General features: G+C 43.8%; 1 protein-coding gene across 1 annotated transcript in view; it reads left to right on the top strand.

The window, feature by feature from the left end:
• The window catches only part of GREB1L (GREB1 like retinoic acid receptor coactivator), a 3,215,862-nt gene that overhangs the window by 1,996,822 nt on the left and 1,200,544 nt on the right, over positions 1-18,496 (top strand). The window lies entirely within an intron of this gene.

The following is an 18,496-nucleotide window of genomic DNA, read 5'->3' as shown; positions in this document are numbered from 1 at the left end:
GCCAGCTCCTGAAATTACGAAAATTTGGAAACCAAAGTCTTCTTGAAAGCTAAGTACCCCGTTGGAGAAACTTTTCTTGCCTCAGACCGATGTCAGACAACGTTAATAATTGTATTTCATGTGGGAAGCAAATACCGCATAAGGATTTCTATTCCCTCTGTATACCTTGTTTAGGCCCAGACCACGACGTCTTGGTCTGTCGCTTTTGTGCTACATTCAACAAATGCACCATTAAACGTCGGGCGGAGTTCGCTCAGCATTATTTTGGAAAAACATTTAACTACGTTATGTCGTCGGATACTCCGACTACAGTTTTGTCTAAAAAACGCAAAGATAAGGACCGACACACGAGGTCCGCGGCCTCTACCGACACCATGCCAAAGCCAACTACATGTGGTCCGGTTCTCAGCGAGGCGCCTATGCAGCCCCTGACTACCAACGACACTTCATTGGTGGTGTCTCCTGTGCCCGAGGTCGCAGGCTCCTCGGCCCACACCCAGACTACAGATACTGTAGCCACTCCTGGAGTTGAACCTCAAAATGTGGATAGGTCTACCTCCACTCAAGGTGTCTTCAGACCTTCCTCTTCCTTTTCCATTAAGGCCTTCACTACGTCTAAAGCAGCCATGCATTCTAAGAGACAAGCTACACAGGGCCCATCTCCAGGCCCCATGCCTAAAAAACAGATGCTTAAAATGGCTGAGGATTTAATTTCTCTTATCAGGGGTTCTCAACCTCCACCGGACAAAAGGCCCAGAGTGGAGGAAGAATCCCCCTCCTCTGATCAGGGCTGCATTATTTCAGAGCACTCTGATGATCAGGAACATTCTTACTCCCCTTTTGAAGACTCTGATGCAGAGGAGTCCATTCCTTCTGTATCCCCCCCAGAGGATTATTCATTTGGGGAAACTTTGCATACCTTAAGGGAACACTTCCACTGGGAAGGCCAGGAGTATTCAGATTCCAAGAAAAGGCTTAGGGAATTTCTCTTGCTACCTCAGCACAGGCCTCTGACTATACCCCCTGTCTTGGACATCCTAGATGGTTTACTCGGAGGCCCGCCTTAACCCGGATTCTCTGCCTCCAGCCCCAGTCAAGCCTGACAGGTACTACAGGGTTCCTGACTCACACTAATTTCTATACAAAAGCCATGCTGCTGACCCAGAAACCATCTCACAGGGCCACAAGGGAATTAAGGCCTCCACTGCTAAAAATCCATTACCTTCCGAGAGAGATTCCAGATCCTTAGAAAGGTGGGGGGAAAAGGTATATACCTCGGCTACCTTAACCATGAGGGCCTTAAACTGTCAGTTCCATATGCTAAAATACCAACAGTTTTTGTTATCACAATTGAAAAGTAAAATGTCACAACCTGAACAACCAGACTTGAAGGAGTTGCAGGATTTGATGCATAGTGCAGAACAAGTGGGTAAGCATACCTTACAATGTGGTTTTGATGCTCTAGAGGCCTCATGTAGAGCTGCTGTTACAGGATCAGTCATATGTAGACATGCCTGGCTCAAGGAACAAACCTTGGCTGATCATGTCAAAGCTAAATTACTAGATGCCCCTCTACAAAAGGATGTATTATTTGGTGCTAATGCTGAGGAGGTATTAAGGAAAATGGAAGAAAAGGCTAAATCAATGCAAACTGTGAAAGATTTTCTACAGGTACAACCCCCACGTTTCAGTAGAAATTGGCCTTCCAAAAATTGGTCCTTTCCAGCCACGGACAGACCCCAGAGAGGTAGATACAGGCGCCCGAGGGGCAGAGGACAATCCCAAGGATCGTTTAGAGGCAGACAATGGCAAGCTCCTACACAAAGAGATGGTGAGGATAACTCGCAATCATTCAGAAAGCAAGCCCAATTACTTTCCCCTTTGCATGCCAAGCAAGATTCAAATGGCAGCACCCTTAGGAGGAAAACTGGCATTATTTTCAAAAAATTGGCATATTGTCACAAAGGACAAATGGATCCTGGACATTATAAACAGAGGCTACAGATTCCATTTTCACACCCTTCCAAAAATGAGAGGCATGCCAAATCTGCCACACAATCAAAGGGCAGAGGCACAAAAGCAAATTACAGATCTTATAGACATGAAAGCTATTCAAGAGGTACCTACGCACGAACAAGGTCAAGGTTTTTATTCCAGACTAATCCTGGTACCAAGGAAGGGAAAAGATTGGAGACCTATATTGGACCTATCCATCCTAAACACTTTCTTAATCGTACCAAAATTCAAGATGCTCACATTACAGCAGCTTCTTCCCATGCTGGGCAAGGAGTCTTGGCTGGTAACACTGGACCTCAAGGAGGCATACCTGCATGTCCCAATCAGACAAAATTGCAGAAGATACCTCAGAATTCTTGCAGGTTCAACCCATTATCAATTCTCTGCATTGCCCTTTGGCTTGTCTACTGCGCCCAGAGTATTCACGAAATGCCTGGCATCAGTAATTGCCTACTGCAGACTTCAAGGTATACAGATATACCCATATTTGGACGACTGCCTGATCCAAGCGGACAGCAAGCACATTCTTCTGAAACATCTGGCTTTTGTAATAAGGTTGTTGAATTCTCTGGGATACACAGTCAACAAAAAGAAATCAAGGCTAATACCTTCTCAGAAAATAATTTTCCTGGGTGCCAACTTGGACACAAACACCCAGATGGCCTATCTCACGCCAGAGAAGCAGGGGCAACTAACTCAATACTTCAAAGCACTAGCAAATTACACCAAGCTGACTGCAAGGAAAATCCCGCAGGCTCTGGGATTCATGGCATCTTGCATCCTACTAATCCCATGTGCAAAGCTGCATATGAGGAAACTTCAGTGGTACCTGAAAAAACCTATGGTCTCAACACAGCCACAGTTTGGAAATAATAATACCACTAATTCCATGTCTACAAAAGGAATTTCTGTGGTGGGCTCAAGCATGCCAAACAAACACAGGTCTCCCATTCAGCAAGCCTCAAACAAATCAAGTCATCACAACAGACGCCTCGGACTACGCCTGGGGGGCGCACATGGCAGATCGGTGCATTCAGGGCAAATGGTCCCAAAAAGAAAAGCACCTTCACATCAATCAAAAGGAAATGCTAGCAGTAACAAATGCTATTGCAGCTTTCAAAGACCTTCTGTATCCAGGTCAACTATTGATAAGGACAGACAACACCACAGTAATGTGGTACATAAACAAATAGGGAGGAACCCATTCATACCACCTGTGCAGGCTGGCCATGTCACTTTGGGACATGGCCCTGGAATTACAAATTGAACTTCAAGCACAGTACTTGCCAGGCAAGGAAAACACACTGGCAGACAACCTAAGCAGGAATATGACAGATCCACACGAATGGAAGTTGCATCCAAAAGTTTTTACAGAAATAATACAAGCATGGGGAAGGCCATACATTGATCTCTTTGCCTCCCACAAAAATCACCAATTGACAAAATTCTGCTCAAGGATTTACCGTCCAAAGGCCTGGAGAGTGGACGCTCTCTTTTTCAGTTGGACATCAATGACAGTTTATGCCTTCCTACCTCTTCCTCTGCTGCCCAAAGTTCTATTGAAAACCAGAGCAGACAGACCAAAGATGATTCTCATTGCTCCAGACTGGCCAAGACAACAGTGGTACCCACTCCTGAGGAGCTTGACTCATTCCCCACCATGGCCCCTGCCTCTAATGCCTCTTCTCCTGACTCAGCACAGCTTCAAAACTCTTCACAGCTAGCTAAAAACTCTCAATCTAGCCGCATGGAAGATTCCTTAGCATCACAACAGACCCTACTCTCCAAGGAGGTGCAGGATGTCATTTTGGAGGCTAGAAGGCCATCAACTAGAAAAGCTTACTCCGCAAAATGGAAACGGTTTTGTGTCTGGAATGAGAAAAAGGGTCAGGATCCTGGAAAACTGAATTTACCTCAAATACTACAGTATCTAGCTGAGCTGCTAAGCAGTGGACTTTCATTCTCCTCCATCAAAATCCATGCCTCAGCCGTTTCTGCAGAATACAACACTGATCCACCCTTATTCTCTCACCCTCTCTTAAGACAGTTCCTCAGAGGGGCTAAGAATCTAAGACCCCCAAGGAAACAGCCAATACCTGCTTGGGATCTCAACTTCATTCTGGAAAAACTGACCTTGCCTCCTTTTGAGCCAGCTGCCTCATCAGATTTGCAAAATTTATCCTGGAAAACAGCTTTCCTTCTGGCTATTACCTCAGCTCGTAGAGTTTCAGAACTACAAGCTCTCATGGCTGTGCAGCCTTTTATCATCTTCCATCAGGACAGAGTTTCCTTACGAACCAACCCGTCCTTTATGCCTAAAGTGGTATCCAGGGTAGCTTTGAATCAGGCCATACACTTACCTACCTTTTATCCTAATCCTCAAAACAAAGGGGAGAGATTACTACATTCCTTGAACATCCACAGACAACTACGTTATTATTTGGACAGAACAAAGCCTTTCAGAAAATCAGAACAGCTCTTTGTGTCCTATGCTGTAGGAGCTCAAGGAAAGCCAATTTCCAAACAGACAATCTCAAAATGGATAGCCCACTGCATACGCTTTTGCTATTCTTTTCATGGCAAAACTGTACCTACAGGCATCAGATCTCACTCCACAAGGGCCACAGCTACCTCCGCAGCTTTCCTCAGAGGAGTTCCTACCAAAGATATTTTGGAAGCAGCCACTTGGAGTTCTGTGCATACCTTCTCCAAGCACTACCACCTACCATTATACTGCAAAACTAGAGCAGGCTTTGCCACTGCAGTCTTGCAGGGCATCCTGGCTCCTCCTAGTTCCACCTAGTGCCTACCACCCCTTTCTTAGCTTTGGGATTCTACCCATCTGTTATGACTGCAGCTGTATGCATGATGAACATAGTACAGTTTTGTACCTACCATAAATGTAGATGTTCGAGTGCTAATACAGCTGCAGTCCAGGTTTCCCTCCCTCCTTCCCCTCTTGGGACAGGCCTGTTGGCAAACACCTCCTCATACATCCTGATTGGGGTATTCATTTATGGTGTATTTGCTTGCAACTACTGTATTTTAATTATATTGCATTGCTTTATTATATAAATTTATGTATTGCCTTCCTTCTGGGGGCACCTGACATCTGGGGCAAGAAAAACTGAAGAAAATGGCGTCGGCTGATTCTTTTATACCCCTGTCACACTGACGTCAGGGAAGAAGCGACGACAACCAACGCCGGACCTAGACTTTGGAATTCGGCCAACCGAGGACCCGCCTGATGGCAGGAGAACCCATCTGTTATGACTGCAGCTGTATTAGCACTCGAACATCTACATTTATGGTAGGTACAAAACTGTACTTTTTGCTTTTTTATTAGAGACAGGATAAGCCATTGGACTAATATCTAATTTACACATAAGGTAGGGCAAGATGTGGCATTGAATTAGGTCATAAGACTGCCCATATTCTTTCCTAATCTCCAGTGCAGGGGAGAAAAGGGTATTACAGTTTGTTGGATGTGCACAAGCAACCAGGATGCATAGAAACAACAAAAGTCTTCAGGTAGTCTTTGGCTACCTTGCCAGATGTTCTTCGTGTTTCGCTGTTGCAGTCATTACATTTGGGTAATCTGCTGGCAGGTTGCCCTCAGTCGGCCTGAATAACAAAGTCTTGGGTCCTGCGTCGGTTGCTGTCTCCTCTTCCATGACATCAGGTCGTTAGGGGTATAAAACATGCAGCCGATGCCATTTTAACCAGTCTATTTTGCCACGCGGTGCCCGAAGCAGAAGCAGTTCACACTTGCCAATCTGCCGACTCCTGAAATTTTCGTTTTCGAGTTTCAGAACCGAAGTTTTCAAACTAAAGCTAAGTACCCATTGGGAAAACTTTTTCTTGCTCCTTACCGATATCGGTAAAAGTTAATAATTGTATTGCTTGTGAGAAGCAAATACCTCATAAGGATTTTCATTTGTACTTTATTCCTTGCCTGACCACAACGTGCCTTGCTGTCGGTTTTGTGTTAAATTTAACCAACGCACTATTAAGCGTCAGTATATTTTTGCTTCTGAATACTTTGGTTCAAGATTTAACTATCCTGAAATGTGGGTTAGCAATCCGACTACTGGAATTCACAAAAAACGCAAAGAAAAAGACAGAGACAGACCGTCGAGGTCCAAAACTGATGAAGATTCTCCTAAGCCAGTTGCCGGTACTCAGTGAGGCGCTTTCGCAGCCCCTGATGCCCGCTACTTTTGAGTCGTGGGCCTCTACCGAGACCCATTCAGAGTCCGGTATGCCACGAGATTCTTCAAGTATTGAACTTGCGGATGTCTCTCCCTTGGATGGGTCCGGAGCCGCTGAGCAGGCACCGGCTTCTGAGGGTGTTTTCAGGCCTACAGATTTGTATATTAAACCGACGCCAACATCAAAAACAAGGCCAAAACCAACTTCTATGTCTAAAAAAACTGACGCATGAGCCATGTGTTCAGGCCCCTATGCCTAAAAAACCAATGATCAAAATGGTTGAGGATTTAATTACCTTGATCAGGGTTCCCAACCCCCTCCTGCTAAGAGGCCTAGGCAAGGCACTGATTATGAATCTTCAGATCAGGTTTATAGTTTCATAGTTTCATAGTTTAGTACTAGGCTATGTGCCCTGGGGCATTTGTAAGCCTAGCCATAGTGATGTGGCTTTCGCCACCCCATGAAATGGTACAAAAATGTACAGAATAGATTTAGAATACTGTGCCTCTGTCTAGTAGTGACACAGTGAAGGTCCCCTTATATAATAGAATTAGTTTACTGTGCCCCTGTCTAGTAGTGACACAGATGTGACTCCTGGGGTAAACTTACGATCGTTTCCATATGTTCTCCATGTTGTACTGTTGCAGTCATTACATTTGGGTAATCCTGATGGCAGGTTGCCCTCAGTCGGCCTGAATTCCAAAGTCCTGGGTCCTGTGTCGGCTGCTGTCGCCCCTTCCCTGACGTCAGGGGTATAAAAGATGCGGCCGACGCCATTTTCTCCAGTCTTTCTTGCCGTGCGGTGCCCGAAGCAGAAGCAGTTCACAAGTGCCGGTAGGCCGACTCAGGAGATTTTCATGTTTGAGTTTCAGATCCGAAGTCTTCAATAAAGCTAAGTACCCCATTGGGGAAACTTTTTTCTTGCTCCAGACCGATGTCAGAAAAAGTAAATAATTGTATTTCTTGTGGAAAGCAAATATCTCATTAGGATTTTCATTCTTACTGTATTGCTTGCCTAGGCCCTGGTCACAATGTTTCTGGTTGTCGGTTTTGTGCTAGATTTAATCAACGCACTGTTAAGCGTCGGTATGATTTTTCTTTAAACTACTTTGGACACCGGTTTAATTTTCCAGAAATGTCGTCGGATAGCCATCCGACTACCGGAGTTCACAAAAAATGCAAAGAAGAGAGAGATAGACAACCGAGGCCCAAAACCGACGAAGAAGCTACTCCTAAGCCAGTCGCCGGTTCTCAATGAGGCACTTTCGCAGCCCCTGTGGAGTCGGCCATGCCGCTGGAAACTCAAGGTTTTGGAGCCTCGGATACTATTCCTTCAGATGGGTCCAGAGCCACTGAGCAAGCACCGGCTTCTGAGGGTGTATTCAGACCTAAACATCTTTACATTAAACCGACTTCAGCTTCAAAGGCAAACATTAAAGCACCTTCTAAAGCAAAGAAACAAACTTAAGAGCCACGTGGTCAGGCCTCTGTGCCCAAAAAACAGATGCTCAAAATGGCCGAAGACTTGATTACCTTGATCAGGGGTTCCCATCCCCCTCCTGATAAGAGGCCTAGGCAAGAGACTGACTATGAATCTTCAGATCAGGTTTCCATTTCTTCTGATTCCTCTTCTGATAAGGAATATTCTCTTCCCCTATGAGGATTCTGATGCTGAAGAATCTATTCATTCAGCTTCTCCTCCAGAGGACTATTGTTTTGGGGAAACCTTGCATACCATGAGGGAGCATTTCCACTGGGAGAGCCAGGATTTTTCAGAATCTAAAAAGAGGCTCAGGGATTTCCTTTTACTACCTTAACACAGGCCACTAGCCATTCCACCTGTGTTAGACTTTGTAGATTGTGTTTTCGGAGTCTAGTCTTACTCCTGACTCCTTACCTCCAGCTCCTGTTAAGCCTAACAGATATTACAGGGTTCCTGACTCTCATAAATTCCTTTTTAAAAACCCTGCTGCAGACCCAAAAACTATTTCACAGGGTCCCAAAGGAGTTAAGGCTTCCGCTGCAAAAAAAAACCCTACCCCCTCTGACAGAGATTCTAGGGCACTGGGTAGATGCGGAAAAAAAGGTATACACATCTGCTACCTTGGTTATAAGGGCCTTAAACTGTCAGTTTCATATGCTCAAATATCAGCAACATATCTTGGCATTGCTTAAACAGAAAATGTTGTTAAACTCTGAATGTGCAGAAAACAAGGAAATGCAGGAATTATGGCATGCAGCTGAACAAGTTGGAAAGCATACTTTGCAGTGTGGTTTTGATTCTTTGGAGGCCTCCTGCAGGACTACAGTTACGGGTTCTGTAATTAAGAGGCATGCTTGGTTAAAGGAACAGAATCTGCCTGATCATGTCAAAGTTAAATTACTAGATGCACCTTTACAACATGATACTTTGTTTGGTGTTAAGGCAGAAGAGGTGTTAAAGAAAATGGAGGACAAAGCTAAATCTATGCAAACTGTCAAAGATTTTTTACAAGTACAGCCACCTAGGTTTAGTAGACACTGGCCAACAAAGAAATGGTCCTTTCCTGTGTCAGACAGACCTCAAAGAGACAGATCCAAAAGCCCTAGAGGCAGATCCCAGGTGCAAGGTTCATACAGGTCAAAGCAATGGGGTGCTTCTACCTCCAAAGTTGGAGAAGACAAATCACAACCATACAGGAAACAGTCCGAATGACTTCCCCCTGCCTGCACCAAGCACTTATCTCTTGGCAGCACCCTTAGGGGGAAAATTAGCACTTTTTTTTCTCAAAACTGGCACATTATAACCCAGGACAAGTGGGTTCTAAATATCGTGTCACAAGGCTACAAGTTCCATTTCCATACCCTGCCAAAGGCAAATGGCTGGCCAGATCTGCCAAAAAATCAATGGGCAGAGGCACAAAAACAAGTCTCATCCCTCATGGACATGGGGGCCATTCAACAAGTACCAGAGCAAGAGCAGAGACAAGGATTTTACTCAAGACTATTCTTGGTACCCAGAAAGGACAAGGCCTGGAGGCCAATACTGGACCTATCTATTCTGAACAGATTCCTGGATATACCAAAATTCAAGATGTTGACTTTGCAGGAGCTTCTGCCCATGCTGGGCAAGAACGCTTGGCTTGTGACTTTAGACCTGCATGTCCCAATCAGACAAATATGCAGAAGATACCTCAGATTCAAGGCTGGCTCAATGCATTACCAATTCTCTGCACTGCCCTTTGGCTTATCTACTGCACCCAGGGTCTTTACAAATTGCCTGGCACCAGTAATTGCATTTTGCAGACAAAGAGGAATACAAATATATCCTTACTTGGACGACTGTCTAATTCAAGAAGAGAACAAGGACATTCTTCTACAGCATCTGGCGTTTGTGAAAAGACTTCTAACATGTCTAGGGTACACAGTCAACGAAAAGAAATCAAAACTAGTACCCTCTCAAGAGATAATATTCCTGGGTGCAAGCTTAAATACAACTGCCCAGATGGCTTATTTCACGCCAGCCAAAGGCAACTGACTACCTATTTCAAAATGTTAGCAACAAAGGCCCAGTTATCTGCAAGAAAAATTCTGCAGGCTTTGGGCTTCATGGCATCCTACTAATTCCATATGCAAGACTGCATATGAGGAAACTTCAGTGGTACCTAAAAAGTGTTTGGACTCAACATTGCCACAGCCTGGAAACTATGATTGCTCTCATTCCCTGCCTGCAACAGGAGTTTTGATGGTGGGCAAAGGCTTGTCACCAAAACAAGGGACAGCCATTGACATTACCCCCAGCCAGGCAGACACTAACAACGGATGCATCAGATTATGCCTGGGGGGCCCACATGGCAAGAAGATGCATTCAGGGCACATGGACCTCAAACCAAATGCATCTACATATCAATCAAAAAGAGATGCAAGCTGTTCAAAATGCCCTGACAACCTTCAAGGACCTACTTCATCCGGGACAACTACTGATAAAGACAGACAACACCACAGTCATGTGGTATATAAACAAGCAGGGGGGCACACATTCTTACCCACTTTGCAGACTAGCCATGACTTTGTGGGACACAGCATTGACTTACCAAGTTCATCTGCAGGCACAATTCTTGCCAGGAAGGAAAAATACTCTGGCAGGCGAACTAAGCAGAAACCTCATGGATCACCACGAGTGGCAACTGGATCCACAAGTCTTCAGCATGATAACAAGGGAATGGGGATGCCCAGACATAGAGCTATTTGCCTCCCTTCACAACTACCAACTAAAAAGATTCTGCACAAGGATTTATCACAGACGAGCATGGAAAGTGGATGCCCTATCTTTCAGCTGGAAAAACCTATCAGTATATGCCTTTCCCCCACTGCCTCTTCTCCCGAAGGTACTCCTAAAGGTCAGACAGGAGAAGCCAAAGATGGTACTAATTGCCCCAGACTGGCCCCGCCAGTACTGGTATCCAATACTAAGGAACTTGTCTCAATGCCCCGCTTGGACCTTACCTCAAATACCTCATCTACTCTCCCAGCAAAACAATCTGATCCTGTGCAGCCAACTCAGGACTTTAAACCTGGCAGCATGGCGGATAATGTAGTCATGCAAAACGCACCTCTCAGTAAAGCTGTGATGGATGTCATTTTGGAAGCCAGAAGGCCTGGTACTAGAAAATCTTACACTGGAAAATGGAAGAGATTCTGTAGTTGGAACCAGGCACAAGGAGCTGATACAACTGTGCCAAATATTCCTCAAATTTTGCAATACTTAACTGAGATACTGGACAAAGGCCTATCTTTTTCATCTATTAAAATTCATGCCTCTGCCATTTCGGCTCATTACAATACAGAGCCACCAATCTTTTCTCATCCCTTATTAAAGCAGTACCTCAGAGGAGCCAAAAATGTAAGGCCTCCAAGGAGATCACCAATGCCTGCATGGGACCTCAACTATGTCTGGAAAAACTCACCCTGCCTCCTTTTGAGCCAGCTGCTACTGCTGATATAAACTTTTTATCTTGGAAAACAGCTCTGCTCTTAGCAATAACTTCTGCAAGACGAGTTTCAGAGCTACAGGCACTCATGGCTGTGGAACCTTTTATCATTTTTTATCCAGACAGGGTCTCTCTGAGGATAAACCCAACATTTATGCCTAAGGTGGTGTCCAGTGTGGCTCTTAACCAAACTATTCATCTGCCAACTTTTTACCAAATCCACAGAACAAGGGGGAGAGAATTCTGCATTCTTTGGGACGTACACAGACAGCTTAAATTCTACTTGGACAGAACCAAAGTTTTCAGAAAGACAGAGCAATTACTAGTGGCATATGCTGCAGGATTACAAGGAAAGGCTATCTCAAAGCAAACTATTTCAAAGTGGATAGGCCACTGCATTTGTTTCTGCTACTTAGACCATGGCAAGCCAGTGCCCAAGGGCATTAGGCCACATTCAACCAGAGCTGCAGCCACTTCAGCAGCCTTTCTCAGGAGAGTACCAACCAAGGACATTTTAGAGGCTGCTACTTGGAGTTCAGTGCACACCTTTACAAAGCACTATCATCTGCCACTCTACTCTAAATCCAGGGCAGGCTTTGCCACTGCAGTTCTGCAGGGCCTCATAGCCGCTCCTAATGCTGTTTAGCTCCAGTCTCCCAACCATAGCTTTGGGACTCTACCCAAATGTAATGACTGCAACAGTGAAACACTGAGAACATAGTACAGTTGTGTACACTTACCATAAATGTAGATGTTCGAGTGTATTCACTGTTGCAGTCCAGGTTACCCACCCACCATCCCCCTTTCTTCTGATGGAACCTATCTTTCCTCCTTTGATTTATACAACCTATGTGGTGTATTTTCTTGTAGAGGAAGGTAAAGTTTATATCGGTGCATGTATTTTTATATATATATATATATATATATATATATATATATATATATATATATAAATTTTGGCTACCCTTTTAGGGGGCACCTGACATCTGGGGCAAGAAAAACTAAAGAAAATGGCGTCGGCCACATCTTTTATACCCCCTGACAACCTGACGTCAGGGAAGGGGCGACAGCAGCCGACGCAGGACCCTGGACTTTGGAATTCAGGCCGACTGAACCTGCCATTAGGATTACCCAAATGTAATGACTGCAACAGTGAATATACTCGGACATCTATATTTATGGTAAGTGTACACAACTGTACTTTCTTCTGATCAGGAATTTTCTATTCCCCCTTATGAGGACTCTGATGCAGAAAAATCCATCCCTTCTGCTTCTCCTCCTGAGGATTTTTCTTTTGGAGAGACTTTGCATACCTTAAGGGAACATTTTCATTGGGAGAGTCAGGATCTTTCAGAATCCAAAAAGAGGCTTTAGGGATTTTTTTCTTCATCAGCATAGGCCTTTGGGTATACCTCCTGTTTTAGACATTGTTGTTGATGTTTTCTCAGAATCCAGCATGGCTCCTGATTCCCTGCCTCCGGCTCCTAGTAAGCCAGACAGATATTACAGGGTTCCTGACTCCCACAAATTTCTTTTCAAAAATCCTACTGCTGACTCTGAAACAATTTCTCAGGGTCCCAAGGGTGTTAAGGCTTTTACTGCTAAAAATCCTATCCCTTCCGATAGAGACTCCAGGGCACTGGATAGATGGGGTAAGAAAGTTTATACGTCTGCAACCCTGGCAATCAGGGCTTTAAACTGTCAATTTCATATGCTTAAATATCAACAGCATGTCATGGGCTTACTGAAACAGAAAATTGTTAATTTCTGATTGTGTGGAAAATAGAGTTACAGGATTTATTGCATTCAGCTGAACAAGTTGGAAAGCATATTTTGCAATGCAGTTTTGATTCCTTGGAGGCCTCTTGCAGGGCCCCCGTAACTGGATCTGTGATAAGAAGGCATGCTTGGCTCAAGGAGCAAAATCTGCCTGATCATGTTAAAGCTAAATTGTTGGATGCTCCTTTACAGCAGGACAGTCTGTTTGGTAATAAGGCAGAAGAAGTTTTGAAAAAGATGGAAGAGAAAGCTAAATCTATGCAAACTGTAAAAGATTTCTTGCAAGTGCAGCCACCCAGGTTTAGTAGGCACTGGCCTACTAAGAATTGGTCCTTTCCCGTACCCAACAGAGCTGCTCAGGTCAAACCCAGACACTCCAAAGGCTCCAGGTTTCAGTCACAAGGATCTTACAGGGCAACAATGGGGTGCCTCCACCTCCAAATCAGGAAGTAGCAAAGCACCACCCTACGGTAAACAGTCTCAATGACTTTCCTTTGCCATTTCCAAGCACTTATCTTTTGGCAGCCCCTTTGGGGGGAAAACTAGCACTTCATGCTCAAAATTGGCATCTAATTACCCAGGACAAGTGGGTTTTAAATATAGTATGACAGGGATACAGATTTCATTTCCACATGTTGCCAATTCCAAACAGATGGCCATTTCTGCCTCCAAATCAGTGGGCAGAGGCCCAGAAACAAGTCATGTCCCTCATGGATATGGGGGCTATTCAACCAGTGCCAGAAAAGGAAAAAGGACAAGGTTTTTATTCAAGACTTTTCCTGGTACCCAGAAAGGACAAATCATGGCATCCAATTCTGGACTTATCCATTCTAAATACTTTCTTGGACATTCCAAAATTCAAGATGCTGACTCTACAAAAGCTACTGCCTATGCTAGGCAAGAATGCCTGGTTGGTAACTCAAGACTTAAAAGAGGCTTACCTGCATATCCCAATCAGGGAATCTTGCAGAATATACATCCACTTTAAAGCAGGCTATTTGCATTACCAGTTCTCTGCACTGCTGTTTGGCTTATCTACTGCACCCAGGGTCTTCACAAAGTGCCTGGTACCAGTGATTGCATTTTGCAGACAAAGAAACATTCAAATTTATCCTTATCTGGACGATTGTCTATTTCAGGCAGAAGACAAGGACACTCTTCTACAACATCTGGCATTTGTAAAAAGGCTTCTAACATGCTTAGGGTACACCATAAACGAAAAGAAATCACAACTGGTACCCTCTCAAATAATTACATTCCTGGGTGCAAGTTTGAATACAGCTGCCCAGATGGCTTACCTCATGCCAGACAAACAAATTCAATTGATAACATACTTCAAACAAGTGGCCACAAAAACCCAGCTATCTGCAAGGCAAATTCTGCAGGCTTTGGGGTTCATAGCATCCTGCATTCTACTAATTCCATACGCAAGACTGCTTATGAGGAAACTTCAGTAGTACCTAAAAAGCTTATGGAGTCAACATTGTCACAGCCTGGAAACATTGATTCCCCTCATTCCTTGCCTGCAATAGGAGTTCCTTTGGTGGGCAGAAGCCTGTCACCAAAACAAGGGACTGTCATTCATTCTACCCCCTGCCACCCAAACCTTGACTACTGATGCATCAGACTATGCTTGGGGGGCCCATCTGGCAGGGAGAGCCATTCAGGGGAAATGGAGCCAAAATCAGATCCACCTACATATCAACCAGAAAGAAATGCCAGCTATACAGAATGCTCTGACAGCCTTCAAGGACTTCCTTTATCCAGGGCAACTACTGATAAAGACGGACAACACCACAGTTATGTGGTACATAAACAAGCAGGGGGGGTACCCACTCCTACCCCCTTTGCAGACTAGCCATGGCCCTGTGGAACACAGCCTTGACTTACCAAATACATCTTCAAGCTCAATTCCTGCCAGGAAAGCAAAATACTCTGGCAGACGACCTAAGCAGAAATCTTATGGACCCACATGAATGGAAAGTGGATCCACAAATCTTCAGCAGGTTGACATGAAAATGGGGGAGCCCAGACATTGATCATTTTGCCTCTCCCCAAAACTATCAGACAAATTCTGCACAAGAATTAATCACAAAAAAGCTTGGAAAGTGGATGCTCCATCCTTCAGCTGGAAAAACCTATCAATCTATGCCTTTCCCCTCTGCCTCTGCTCTCCAAGGTTTTACTAAAAGTCAGGAAAAAACAAAAAATGATTCTGATTGCTCCAGACTGGCCTCACCAACACTGGTACCCGCTTCTAAGGAATATGTCACACCTTCCTCCGTGGTACTTGCCTCAGACACCTCATCTGTTGTCACAGCAGAACTATCAAATTCTGCACATTCAGCTCCAAACTCTGAATCTTGCAGCATGGCTAATCAACTAATTTCACCAATCACATCTCTCAGTAAACATATGAGGGATGGCATTTTCAAGGCTAGAAGGCCTAGTACTAGAAAATCGTATTCTGATAAATGGAAAAGATTCTGTGCCCGGAACCAAGCACAAGGAATAAACACAACAATGCCCAATATTCCTCAGATTCTGCAATATTTAACTGAGATGCTTCACAAGGGCCTATCTTTTTCTTCTATAAAAATCCATGCCTCTGCTATCTCAGCTCATTACAACACAGAGCCGCCTCTCTTTTCTCATCCCCTGCTAAAGCAGTACCTCAGAGGGGCCAAAAATTTGAGACCTCCCAGGAGAGCACCGACTCCTGCATGGTACCTCAATTTTGTGCTGGAAAAACTCACCCTACCTCCTTTTGAACCAGCTGCTACTGCAGACATAAAATTTCTTTCTTGGAAGACCACCTTTCTTTTAGCAGTCACTTCAGCTAGAAGGATTTCAGAACTACAGGCTGTCATGGCAGTGGAGCCTTTCATCATTTTTTATCCGGACAGGGTGGCCCTCAGGACCAATCCTTACCTCTGTTTCCTAAATCCAGGGCAGGCTTTGCCACTGCTGTCCTGCAGGGCCTTATAGCTGCTCCTAATGCTGTATAATTCCATTCTCCCATCCACAGCTTTGGGATTCTACCCAAATGTAATGACTGCAACAGTGAAACACAAAGAACATAGTACAGTTGTGTACTTACCATAAATGTAGATGTTTGAGTGTATTCACTGTTGCAGTCCGGGTTACCCACCCACCAGCCCAAGCCTTTTTGGTGTATTTGCTTTTGGTTGGAGGTAAAATGTTTGTGTTCTAAATTACATATATATATATATATATATATATATATATATATATATATATATATATATATATTTTTTTTTTTTTTTTGTTTGCTGCCCATTTGGGGGGCACCTGACATCTGGGGCAAGAAAAACGGATTAAAATGGCGTCAGCTGCATGTTTTTATACCCCTGACGACCTGACGTCATGGAAGAGGAGACAGCAACTGACACAGGACCCAAGACTTTGTTATTCAGGCCGACTGAGGGCAACCTGCCAGCAGATTACCCAAATGTAATGACTGCAACAGCGAATACACTCAAACATCTACATTTATGGTAAGTGTACACAACTGTACTTTTTTGCATGCATCTTGCCCATGGAATAGGTTAGGCCTGTACTCTACTCTAGCAAGCGCTGGCAAAGTGACTTTAGTTTCATAGATAAGTACTTGGCTAGCTGCCCTTCTGACTCATTTTAAACATGTTTTCCTTCAAAGGTGAGAATCAGACGTTATACTCTGAGGTAAACACCTTAACAATTATTTCAAACCCCAGCTAGTTACATTATATTTAGTGAGTAAGGTATCACTATAATAGAGAAGCATTTCAACAGCAGCTGTCTTTTGAAGTAAAGAGCAAGGTGAATAAAATCCCAGGCAAAGCGTTAAGGTGTGAGCATGCATGACATAAGAAGTGTTTTTCAGCTCAGCGTATTTGTGTGGCAGCTACTTGGACAACCCTTCACAACTTTTTCAGAAATTACAAGATGGGGCTGGCAACTCAGCACCATAAAAATCTACTGCCAATCATTAGCAGACCAGAGTTCCGCTGTGGCGACCCCTAACCGGGATAAGCCGAAAAGACAACAACAAGATGGGCACTAAAGGCTAGGAGTAGTGCAGTCTGCAGAACATACTGTAACCACTACCACTACACTATTTAACCTAAGTGGATAAATAACTCTGCCCACAGTAATGAATCCTCCTGCAGTAGTAATCTGTGTGATGAATATGATCAGTTGTGTGAGTACACTCTCAGTAACAGTAGATGTTTCAATAAAAGGGATTATTGCTGCAGTACAGCTCCTTTCCTTCCCCCTGAGAATGGCCTTTATTTATGTACTTGGGAGTGGAGAAAGGAAGGAGGTTGATGGGTCCTCAATTTTCCCCTTGGATGAAGAAAATCTACACACACACACAAATACAACCAAACTTAAGTAACAGAGGTACAAGCATTTTCCTGCATGATATGTGAAATACACTACCACTACAGTTGACGTAAATCAGAAGTACAAGAAATTTCAAAAGTTCATGTAAATCTCTTACAACAGTGCATTAACCTGTCTCAAGTGTCGTCTCCTAGCCCTTTTTGATATTCTGCTTCTCTCACTACCCGTTTATATACTTTCTCTTGTTGCTAATTAACAACAGTAGTACTCCAGAGTCATATGACCTTCACATGTCTTAGCCTTACCTTTTCCAGTACTTCTGCTACCCTTCATCATTTCCTACCTGCTTCTTTCACATTTGTCTCTCTCCACTTATTAATGTTATCTGTATACGCCACTTGTTTCAATTGCCCATTTCCTTTCAAGTTGAATTCACAACTTGCTTGCCTGGTAAACATTTGATGTTCTGAGATTTTTGAGTCCTGGAATAGCTAGAGTGAATAACTGAAACTGCACACTTGTGTATACTATGTCTGAGATTGAACTTTCTTGAAGTACTTCCTTTTCTCTAAGGTGTGGCTGTCTGGGAGTTGGCTGGTTTAGGGTTGGTGCCCCCACACACATGGGGGGGGGGAGGGTTGAAGGAACTTGCCTCCCCCCAAAAAAAATTAAAGAACAGCAATGTTTGACATTTTGTTGTTTTCCTGTGTTTTCATAATTTTGCCCATCATTCTGGGTGAGCACTTGAGTCTCAGAATTACAATAGGGAGCCATGTTGCCTACAACTTGTATCTTCTATATTACTTAATACTGTATTTACCTTTGTTTACTATTATACGTACATTTTACCTAATTGCCTGATTTTTTTCAGGTTGTTGAGTATAGTTGTTTTAATATGCTGATTAATTTTGTATCTTGCTTTGTCTTACTCTACGCTTACTGTCTGGGTCCCCTCTGAAAATGGGTATTTACCAGCATGGATAAACCTGGTCATTATAATATAACATAACACAAGTAAAATATAAGAAATATATGTTTGTTTTATACCAGGGAGGAGTACTCGGCAGTTAAAACTCGAACCATAGAATTCCTCTGGGTGTTTAGGATTTCTCTGGGCCTTCAAACTTTTATTTGATTAGGTAAATGAGGTAAACTTCTTAGGTCCTCCA

Source organism: Protopterus annectens, chromosome 3.part0 (assembly GCF_019279795.1).
Source record: "Protopterus annectens isolate FY-2018-M chromosome 3.part0, PAN1.0, whole genome shotgun sequence".
NCBI lineage: Eukaryota > Metazoa > Chordata > Ceratodontiformes > Protopteridae > Protopterus > Protopterus annectens.
Note: the sequence above shows the minus strand (reverse complement) of the source record. Positions and strands in the feature narration are given on the sequence as shown.